The 11,872-nt window shown below is 49.1% G+C and overlaps 1 protein-coding gene across 1 annotated transcript in view; it reads right to left on the reverse strand.

Annotated features, from left to right (window-relative positions):
- ATP9B (ATPase phospholipid transporting 9B (putative)) overlaps positions 1-11,872 on the reverse strand; it is a 285,800-nt gene that overhangs the window by 30,763 nt on the left and 243,165 nt on the right. The window lies entirely within an intron of this gene.

Below are 11,872 nucleotides of genomic sequence, written 5' to 3' on the forward strand. Positions count from 1 at the left end.
CTACCACCACTTGGGAATCTCCACGCTGTCTGTGCCGTGCCGTCAGGATCAGTCAGGATCGCTGCCAGACTGCAGCTCGGTCTGTCTCCTTTTTTGGTATTTTCATGCAAATTCTTCTGCTAGTTGGGGTTTAGTCCACTTCTATATCCTTCCTTTCAAGGCTCAGGGGTCCAGGATGATCTTCTGTGTCTGTGCTAATTGTTTTCCCTTTTCTTTGTTGAAGAGGGTCTGTGCAGTCTTTCTGCCTAGTCCACCATCTTACCGGAACTCCTCAGAGTAAAACTTAAACAGAAAAGACCCCCAGGGACTCCAGTCCTGGTCTCTGGCAGCCCCCCAGCACTGGAGGCTTCTCGGGTGAGGCCCAGCCACAAGCCACCCTACTGCCTGGTCTGAACGCCCAGCTCAACAGCCCAGGAGTGTATTTCATGTTTGCTTGTTCGTCCACCACTCACGTTGGGGGGTTTGCTCTCAGCAACAGTCACAGGCAGCAGCATCCCTGACAGGAGGTTCCAGTCCTGGTTCTAGGCTGGGGGTTCGACTGGATCACTTTTACCAAGGACACTCAGGGTAGGTCAGATGTCTGACAGTGAGCCCTCATTTGCTGACAGACATGGGCTATGCTGAGGCTCTGAGATCACAACACAGATAACACAGCGCTGTAATTTAGAGCAGGACTATTTTGCCTTAAATCACATATCAAAAAGACGTGAGGATGCCAACACAAGCGTGACACGTCTGGGGGACACGATAACATCCCGCAACACCGTCTGCAATGGGAAATCACAGTGGTGCTCCGTGCGGTTTTTCCCATAGGGCTTCTCCTTCATGAGCTGCAATGGGTCTAGTGCCCCACCACTAGTGTGGTGCAGGCCTACCACTGCATATTGACCTGTAAATTACATCTGCCCACTAGCACCCTATCATCTTGCGGTATCACGCACACTGTGGACCCCAGCGCTCTCTACTGGGTGGTCCACACCTGTGTACGATCTTGTTGACGCTTGGTTTCACAACCTAGCAGAGCTCAGTGCACAGCAATAGTTTAGCTCCCTGAGCCTTGCCTGGCAACCCAGACAACAGCTTCTAATCAGTAGTCATTCGGAGGGTCAACCTTCCACAGAATGCTAACCCCTTAAAAAGAGATGTTTAATGATCATTTTCACGCATTATGCTGACTGTTAGACAGAACTGTTGGTAGTATAAAATTAAGGAGCTCTGGTGGTGCTGTGGTTATGTGCTTGGCTTAAAGGTCAGTGGTTGGAACCGATCAGCCACTCCAGAGGAGAAAGATGACAGCCCCTGGGGCAGTCCCACCCCGTCCTCTAGGGTGGTCATGAGTCCACAGCCCCTGGGGCAGTCCCACCCCGTCCTCTATGGTGGCTACGAGTTGACAGCCAATAGGGCAGTCCCACCCCCTCCTCTAGGATGGTCATGAATCCACAGCCGATGGGGCAGGCTCACCCCGTCCTCTAGGGTAGCCACGAGTCAACAGCCAATGGGGCAGTCCCACCCCATCCTCTAGGGTGGTCATGAATCCACAGCCAATGAGGCAGGTCTACCCCGTCCTCTAGGGTGGCTATGAATCCACAGCCAACAGGGCAGTGCCACCCGCCCTCTAGGGTGGCCATGAGTCAGAATCGACAGCAGTAGGTAGTAGGCAATGAAGCCCTTCTGATATTAGGCCTGTCACAGATAACTACACGCATGAGCACTTTGGAATGTCAGGTGCTAAACTCACACCTGTCAGTCTAGTCATACACACAAGCCCGGCCTTCCTGACCCATGTCAGGCCAATCTACAGATATCAAAGACGACCAAACCCCATGTTGGATTTGCACATGTGGGTTTTCTAGTGTGGTGGTGGGTCTAAGATCTCACCCCCATGTCTGTAACTGGGATGTGGCTAGTGAAGGGCCACCTTCGGCCACTTCTCCTTTACACCGGCTTCCATCAGGAGTGCCCTCCTTATGGACACTCAGCCATAACACTGAGGATGCTAAACAGAGATAAAAGGGGAGCTTTCCAAGGACTGGCAGTTAAACTTTCCTTTCTTCCTAAACATGTTCAAGCTGTTAAAACAAAACTACACATGTCTATTTCTACAGCATGCAAATCCCCTGCAAATTGGAGGTGAACACACTGTCACCAGAGCGTGCACGACATGCTTCCAGCCATCAGTGCCAAGGGCGGGAGGTCAGGCACCACATGCCACGTGTCCCCGAAGACACACGTGGAGGAAAGACTGAGCCCTGCTCTGAAGGACTCTTCAGACTGTGCAAACACAGTGGTCAAAACGGACAGAGAGAAACGGAATGAGCCTCAATCCCTCAGGCAAACGAGGAACACAGACCCACAGGTACAGCTGTCAGGGGGCTGGACAACGCAGAGCTCCTTCCTGAGGCGGCAGAGTTGAGAGCACACCTTAGGGATCATGGAGTCTTTGGGATGGAGAAATTCGGAGTGGCATCGCGATCAGGGAACACAACAGAAGGGCATTAGTGTCCCTGAATCCAACACAGAAGTGCTGTGGTGGCAAACGTTCTGTGGCTAACATTCATACCAGTAAAAAAGTGACACATGTATCGTAAACAGGTCATCATCACCAACGGGGAGGAACACGTCCTCAGCACTGACAAGATGGCAAACCACCACAGAAGAAACACCTGATCCAGTACGGAAAAACCTTCAAGACTAAGTTTCCAAAACCTTCCTACAGATTACAGAACAATGAACAGTGGTGCCCAGTGGGAGGTCCGGGGCCAGCCAATGGAGCTGACGGTCAACGAGCTGAGGAGAAGACGACACTGGTGGCCTACCAGCTGGCTGTGTAAAGCCCCCTCTGCCGGCCACTCCACGCATCCTGGTGGGTCTGGCCGTCCAGGGACCCCACCTGTGGCCGTCTCTCCCTGCAGCAACCTCTCTTCCCCATGACTCTTCTGCTTCACGGAGCCACTGAGCCCCACAAGGTTCCCTGATGACTGAGCTGTGTGCCGCATCCCCTGACCCCAGGGCCGTCTCGCTAGGGTCTTCTGGTGCCAGCTCCTGCCTGCACTCATGCTGCCGGCGTTTTCTCACCGTCTCTTTCCCCATGAGGCGGGGACAACCGTGGCTACTGTGTATTCAGTGCCTCACCTCCAGGACAGGCACAGCAGTGAGTTTCCTGAATAAATGAAAACTAATGATCCCTCACTTGATTCGAAATATGACCAGCATGCTGAATGGACTACTCAGGACATGAGCTAAGCCTCACATGACATATTCACTCTGCACATCCTTGTGCTGGGCGCTGTCCCAGGCCCTGAGCACACACCGCTAGAGCAGCTGTTCTGGGGTTCTGAAATTCAAGAAGCGTGTATCCTTCTGCTGAAGTTACTACTCGCATGGACATGATTCCGCTAATTACAGAATGTGCAGTCTGGAAGAAGCACAGCTTACAGGAAATCAACCAAGTGCAACTGTGTACTGGGCCCTGTGACTACAGAAACCACCGAGCACCCACTTCAGAGCTCCATTCCTGACTCCTGGTAGGGAGCAGCACACGGTCGAGGCACTACCAGTGTTCCTCATGCTGGGAATGCAAGCCCGATTGTAGTGACAAATCAAACTGAGAAACTGTCCCAGTGTCTTTAGGCTTGTTTTCTTAAATCTTTTAATGTTGTCTACAAACAAGAGAAAAATAAAAAGACAAGCAAGCTGAGGAAATGGTTCACATGAAGGTGTTCAAGACCTGAGATGCGATTTCAGTATAGCACAGAACTGCAGCACTAAGGCACCAAGTCACCAACGCACCAAAGGGAGCACAAAGGCACTGCATGGCACCGCAGCACAGACGCACGGATGGCACCACGAGGGCACCGCAGCACAGATGTACCGACGGTACCACGAGGGCACTGCATGGCGCTGTGCCACGGATGCACTGATGGTACCACGAGGTCACCGCACGGCACAGCATTATCAATACATTGACACACCATTGGTTCCTCTGCTCTTAACTTCTAGTCTCCAACTTTCTGGTAAAAATCAACCAGTTACAGTCAAGTCACCCTTTGGTCACAATTAGGGTTTTCAGTGGCTGTGACCTTTCTGAGAGGATCACCAGGCCTTTCTTCTGAGGCACCTCTGGGTTAGCGGTTGAGTACATGAACCCTTTGCATCATCAGGGACTCTACTTTCCTGATAAAAAACTCACTGCTATAGATTCTGTCCCACAGCACCCCTAGAAGACACAGTGGAAGTGCCCCACAAGGTCTCCAAGGCTGTCAATCTTCATGGAAGCAAAGCCCGAACCACACCCACTGCTGTGGATTCCATTCGGAGGCACAGTGCCCCTAGAGGACAGAGTGGGACTGCCCCACAGGGTTTCCAAGGCTGCCATCTTGAGAGAAGTAGACTGCCTCTTCCTTCTCCCACAGAGAGGCTAGTGGTTTCAAACTGCCGACCTTCTGGTTACTAGCTGAGTGCTTTCACTGCTGCACCACTGGAGAGCCTTACTTTCAGACAGTTAGTTAAGAGAGCTCTCTCTTCCCTTCACATCCTCTTAGCCCTCAGCCCCGTCTGCAGCTCGTGGGTCAGGTACTGTCCGCTGCTCTGACTGCAGAGGGACTTGGCCACAGGCAGGCCCCAGGTGAGCATACTGGGAGCAGAGCACCTGGGTGCCCCCTTCCAGCTCAGCACGTCTCACGTTCAAGAGAGAAAGCAAAGTGGGGTCGGGTTTTCCTCCCACTTTCCCTAGACAACCTGCAAGGGGCAGGCATCCTCAGACAATGTCTCTGTGCACCACCACTGACCACGAAGCTAGGCCCCTTTACTTAGTTATAGGTACTTTCATGAGACAGATGGCCAGGTAGTTGCCTCACTATGTCTTTCGGGGCAGCTCATCAACATTAGACTGGGAAGTTGGGGATCAGACAGGATTGTGTGCTGGCACATTAATGTGGAGGCTGGTTCTGACATGGAACAGGTAATGAGCCCTAGGACAGGTTTCCCTGGAATGTACCATGATCAAGCAGAAGTTCATGCCCAGGAGCGTGAAGACAAAGACTCCCAACCGCTGAGCCTGCAAATGACGGCGACAGAACAGCAAACAAGCAATGAAATGTCAGAAGGACGCTAAGTGGCTGCCTGAGCATAATCTCATCCCCAGGCCTGGAGACGCTGAAGTCACCCGCATGGCCGCTCACTCACACCACCGCATGTCCCTGCCAGCACCCAGCACAGGAATGGATACCCATGACCACGTCTCATGATAGCCAACAGGAAAAGGGCTAGATATCTTATCACTGATTTTCCTGTGTGATCTCATTACACAGGTTTTCAGAATAGGAGTGTGATTACTATGGAAAGCAGGGGAGGGATTTCCTTCATGATCAATTAGCAACTACACACCCAGGTCCGAGCGACCTGGAGGCTCAGTGTCTCATCATGTGTCTGATACAGCACGGTGTGTCACCGACAGGCCGTCATAACTGTGGCGACAATCTAACAGCACTACCAACACGTGATGTGCCAAGTCATCTGGAAAGACTGCCAGTCGATAATCGAGGTTGCTGTGCAGCATGTGCTCCCCACTGGTCTGCAAGGCCAGAGTGAAGGCGGTGTCTCAAACAAAGGATGGACACCTCCGTTAGTCTCACTTCCACGGGCACACACAACGAGATGAATTAGAAAGTACAGCTCCCATCTGCAAACCCAAAAGCAAGGCCAGGAAGGACCATACTCCTGTTTCTAAGCAGTCAGCTGTGGTTTGTCATGAAGTAATGCACTCTACACCCAGAGGTAGTATTTCAACATGGAATTTAGCTGAGACTGTGACCACACAGGGACATAATGTAACAGACACAGCACTGGCTTACGGGCCCACTAAGTATCATGCCAGTCAATCCTGCTAGGGCGAGACAGCTAGAGGTCATGAGAGAAGTCCGTGCACACACACACCTGAGTGGGCTACCTACTTAGTTCACATCCTTTTCATCGCCCATGACATTAGGTTAGTATCATCAGTTTCCTGCAGTGGCCATGAGCATCCACAAGTCACGACTGAGCAGAGCTCTGTTTTCACTCTGTCCACCAATCTCCAGAAAAAGCTGCATGCCCACTAAGCTGGGGTCGCTCTGCCAAGGCTGTGGAGACAAGTCACTCTGTCCACCTCCTGAAATAGATAAACACTGATCAATTTTTTTTGGCACAGTGATTTTGTGTATTCCTTCCATCTTCTTTTGATGTCTCCTTCATCCTTCAATATTTTGCCCACAGAATCTTTCAATATTGCAACTTGAGACTTGACTTTTTTCTTCAGTTCTTTCACCTTGAGAAACTCCAGTTGTGTTCTTCTCCTTTGGTTTTTTAACTCCATGTCTTTACACACTTCATTATAATAATTGGCTTTGTCTTCTCAAGCTGCTCTCTGAAATCTTCCGTTCAGCTCTTTTACCTTGTCATTTCTTCTATTTGCCTTACCTACTCTCCATTCAAGAGCAAATTTCAGAGTCTCTTGACATCTGTTTTGGTCTTTTCTTCCTTTCCTGTCTTTTAAATGACCTTTTGCTTTCTTCATGGATTATGTTCTTGATGTCATCCCACAATTTGTCTAGTTTTTGGTCATTGGTGTTTAATAAGTCAAATCTATTCTTCTGATGGTCTCTAAATTCAGGAGGGATATAATCAAGGTCATATTTTGGCTCTCGTGGACTTGTTTTAATTGCTTTCAGCTTCAACTTGAACTTGCATTTGAGCAGTTAATGGTCTGTTCCACAATCAGCTCCTGGCCTTGTTTTGGCTGAAGATATTGAGCTTCTCCACTGCCTCTTTCCACAAATATAGTCAATCTGATTCCTGGGTACTCCATCTGGAGAGGTCCACATGTATAGTCACCACTTATGTTGCTGCTAAGAGGTATCTGCAATGAACAAGTTGTCGATCTTGCAAAACTCTTATCATGTGATCTCTGGCGTCATTTCTATCACCAACGCTAAAGTTTCCAACTACATGTGAGTCCTCTTTGTTTCCAACTTTTGCATTCCAATCACCAGCAATAATCATACATCTTGATTGCATGTTTGGTCAATTTTTGACTAAAGAAGTTGGCAAACATCTTCAACTTCCTCATCTTTGGCTTTGGTGGTTGGTGCATAAATGTGACGGACAGTCTTATTAACTGCTCTTCCTTGTAGGCGTATAGATACTATGCTATCACTGACAACATTGTACTTTGGATGAATGCCACATCTTTCTTCTTCAATTTGTCGTTCTTGGCATAGTGGACCATATGGTTGGTTGTCTGATTCAAAATGGCCCAAACCAGTCCATTTCAGTTCCCTAATGCTTACGATGTTGATCTTTATGCATTCCACTTCATTTTCGACAAATTCCAATTTTCCTAGATTCATACTTTGTACATCCCACGTTCTGATTAATAGATGTTTGCAGCTGCTTCTTCCCACATATGATCGTATGGAATCCCAGACACTTTCTAGGATGCTATAAATAAGGAACAGCATGCTCAACTCTCAAAGAAAAGGCATGGTGGCTCATTTTGGTTCTAAGAGTGGTTACAAGTGATCTGACTTGTCTCGAAGGCAGCACTAGATGCTGAGAAGATGAGCCCGTGTGAATGCTGGCAACTGCTCTTGCCAGTGCATGATCTCCACATCTGCATATAAGCACTGGGCTCTGTGCCCCTGGGTTTGGCTACAGGACACTTCACACACGTATTGGTCAGTGCCATCTATAAATCCTAACAGCGATGATCCTGACGGTACTTTAACGCCTTGCCCATGGTTAACTGGTGTCAGCAGCAGCATTGACGATGGTGTCTGCGAACAGAGTGGTGTGCAGGCCTCCACAATGCCTCCACGTGCGTCCCTGTAGCATGGTCAGCTGAGTCTGCAGCCTCTCAACGATTCCCGGCAATGCGCTAGCTGCACACAGGCCAGATCATGCCTGCATTCCCAACAAGGGGGCAGTGAGCTGTGTCTCAGCTCCACAGAGAGGACAGGCCCGGCCCCTGAGCAATCTGGCTCCTTCTCTCTTTCCAGGGAGACAAAGTCACAACCATCCCTCATGAGTAATACTGATTGTTGCAGAAAACACTGCTGTGGGGAGCAGTAGCCATGGGGACAGGTAGCCGTGGGGACAGATAGCTGTGGAGAGTGGCATCTGTGGGGAGCAGCATTCATGGGGAGAGGCGGCTGTGGGGAGTGGGGACAGGCATCCATGGGGAGAGGTGGCCGTGGGGAGACATGGCTGTGGGTGGGGCCGTGGAGACCCTACTGCAGCCAGGGGACCTCTGACCTGGCCGAGGATGTGAGGTTCCTCTGTGGGCTTTCAGTTTAGTTACATTTAATTATTATTCAAAAGGCCCATTTCCTAACATCTTAAAATAATAGCTTTATCTGTGACAGAATTTGAGCAACATAACAGGTGAACTCACCAAGCTCCAGACTACACACTAGACATTACAGTAGCAGCCATGAGTTCTCACCTTTACTGACGTATTCATCCAGTTTTACAATTTTTTATGGCAAGAGCTTGATGCGGAACTACAAGCTGTCGCTCGCTCTCCTCCTTCCTCATTGCCCATGCCCATGCCCATCCGGTGCCCTCCACTCCATCTGCCACTAGTCACACTGGAGCTGTACAGCTGCACCTGCATCGCTGCGACCTGCACAATCAGAACCCAGGAGCTTCCTCATCTAAGGAGCAGGAGGAGGACTGGGACTCTGCTCATCTTTGGTGTGCATCTGACTGCTTTCACTCACTCTATGTCCATGCTGCCTGGACTCACTCTGCATCCTCCGTCATCAACATTTTATTGAGATATAACCCACACGTCATAATAGCCACTCACTTACAGTGTATAGTCAATGGTTCAGTATACTCAGAGTTGGGCAACCATCACTACAATCCATTTTTCTTTTCTTTTTAAATTTTTACTGTGATTTGGGTGAAAGTTTACAGAGCAAATCATTTTGCATACAGCAGTTCATACAAATTCAGTTTCACAACACTGACTGCAATGTGTACAAAGTAACAGCTCTCTTCCCACTTTCTCCCTGTGTCCTTCTGTCCTATGCATTCCTGCCCCCTGAGCTATCTCCTTGTGCAAACACCGCCCTTCTGTTTTACCACGATTGATCGATCTAAGAAGTATATCTACCTGACGTAAATGTTCACCTTATATGCCTATCTATTGTTTGGCTGGAAGCCACACAACTGAGTTCAGTACCACAGCTTAAAGGTAACTAGGAGCCATAGCCTCGGGGGTCTCACCAAGCTCCATCAGACTAGCAAACTTGGTCTTTTTTTTTTATGATTTTGAGTTTTGTTCTACACTGTTCTCCCACCCTATCCAGGATCTCCTGCATCGATTCCTTTTGGAGTAGACGACATTAGTAGCCAGGCACCATCTAGTTCTGGTCTCACGGTCATATAGGGTGAGGACCCACACGGTCTAGTAGTCCCTTGCACTAACTGTCTCCATGTGTCTTTGGTTGTCTCCATTCTTTTCTGCTCTGGATGAGGAGAGACCCATTGTTGCATCTAAAAGGCCACTTTTAAGTTTTTAAGACCCTGGTTGCTACTCACCAAAGTAGGATGTGGTAGTTAAAGGTTATGTGTTGGCTGGACCTGGTTTTGAGTGGCTGGGCAGCTGGCTGTGGTTATTGCCCATGATGAGACTGGTGAACAACTCCATGGTGGAATCCATGTGAGCAGCTCCATGTGAGCAGCTGAGTAGCTACCTTAGGGATGTGGTCTGCTTCCACTATATAAGGAGAAGCTTTCAGAGGGTCTACAGCTTATTAGCATGCTTGATACTTGCACGTAGCTGAGTCTTCATTCGGCAGCCTGTCATGTTCTGCCGATCTTGGGACTTTTAATGGACTTGAATCAGTGGCCTGTTGTGTGGTCTGTTAACATCAGGACTGTGACTTTTTGCTTGTCGACCTTAGGTTTGTCAGTCTCAGCAGCTAGAAGCTGTCCGAGTAAAGAGATGCCTCTAGCTTCAGTGGGCCAAGAGCAGGAGGCAGAGCTGAAGGTTGAGGGGCTTTCACCCACTCCTTAGAGCCCGGCACTTTGAACTTGGACTTCTAGCCTCCCAAACTGTAAGAGAATGCTCGTTAAAGCCATCCATTTGTGGTCTATTCCTGTCAAAGTGGCACTAGGGAACCAGAACAGATGCAGAACAATGTTTGTGTGTATATATTATGCCAACTGAGCTTGATGTCCCCTGCGACCACGGTTCCGAGCCCACAGGTCCAAGCACTCACTCGCTCAGGGTGACTGGCTGTGGCCAGGAAGTTACCATTACTCCTTGTTAGCTCTATTCCGTATCTGGACATTCTTACAGCATATACTAATACGTGTGTAGAAATATCATCTACCAACCTTATATATGGTTATGGGCATATTCTCTTTTCCCTAGACGTATCTGATCATTCAGCCTGTCTACCCATCTACTTCCATAATCAATTTTAACACATTTTGTTCCCCTCATGGGTAGCTCCCTACTCTTGGGCAATCACCCCATCTCCATCTCCCCCAGCCCTAAGTAACAGCTGACTTGTCTCTCTAGTGACCTGCCTGCTGGGGACATTCCCTATAAATGGCCGTTTGCGTGTGGCTGCTTTCACTCAGCAGAATGGAGCCAGTCTTTCCCTGATGAGGTGTCTATCAGAACCATCGTTCATTCTTGAACACTATTCCACCAAATGGATTACCCATCCATAAGAGAAGGGCACTGCTGCTTCTAGTGTGCAGCAGTAATGAATAAAGGACAAGCTGCTGTGTGGACCTACACTTTGTAGCTCTTGGATATATACCTGGGAGTGGAACTGCAGGAGCCCATGGTAATCTCCAGAAAACTACCAGATGATTTTCCCAAGTGGCTGCACCACTGTACATTCTCACTAGCAATACGTGAGGACAAATCTCTGCACATCATTGCCAATGTTTGCATTATAATCTGACTTTCTGATTAGAAGCAGCTTGTCCTTAGGTTCTACTGAATTAAGTTAGACACCTAGTGACCCCCAGTAGAACTGCCCCATAGGGTTTCATAGGCTGTTATCTTTACGGAAGCAGGTCTTTTTCCTGCAGAGCCGCTGGGTGGGTGTGAACCCTTGACCTCGGTCAGCTGTCAAGCACTTAACTGCTGCACTACTGGGGGCTTCCTATCACCTCAGTGTGTGTGCAGCTGCCTTTTTTCCCGGACTGTGATGCCGGGATGGTACAGTAAAGCGGCCACCGGGACCACTAGACACCTGTCTTTAAAATGTTCAGCTGGATTGCTCTTTGTAGCTTGGATTGAGGGGGTTTAGAAACTTAGTTGTTGTTGTGTTGTTTACAGGACCCAATGCCAGGAAGTCGTTGAAGACTGTTTCCGTACCTGCCTGCACAGTGCTGACTCCTTTCCATAGCCCCCAGAAGAAGCTGAGGGGACGAAGTGTCTGAGAAAACTATCTGTAAACTACCCCAAGCCTGTGCAGCCACTGGGCTCTTTTGTTATGGACTTGACCAACCTCCAGTCCAATCATGGAAAGGAACAGATGACTCGCCTCTTGTGGTTCAAGTGCTTCCATTCCCACCTCACACGGACTCTGAGGTTCTCTGGTCTCAATTCTCTTTTGCAATAAGCACATTAGATGGAAGTTCTGGCAAAGTCTTTTAATAAGCACACCTGACTCCTTGCAACGAGAAAACTGCATGATGGGGCCGGCAGCAAGTCGCATGTCACCACACACTTACTAAAACTCTGACTCAGTCAGAAACTGGCCAGTGACATCTGCTGACTTTCCTGTCAGCAGCTTGAAGGCACCTGGGTTACGTGGATCCCCTCAGATGTTACAGACCCCTTTCATCCCTGCCACTCCTCCCC

The sequence above is a fragment of the Orycteropus afer genome, unplaced genomic scaffold (genome assembly GCF_000298275.1).
Source record: "Orycteropus afer afer isolate SDZICR_OR568_19922 unplaced genomic scaffold, OryAfe1.0 scaffold00385, whole genome shotgun sequence".
NCBI classification, from domain to species: Eukaryota; Metazoa; Chordata; class Mammalia; order Tubulidentata; family Orycteropodidae; genus Orycteropus; species Orycteropus afer.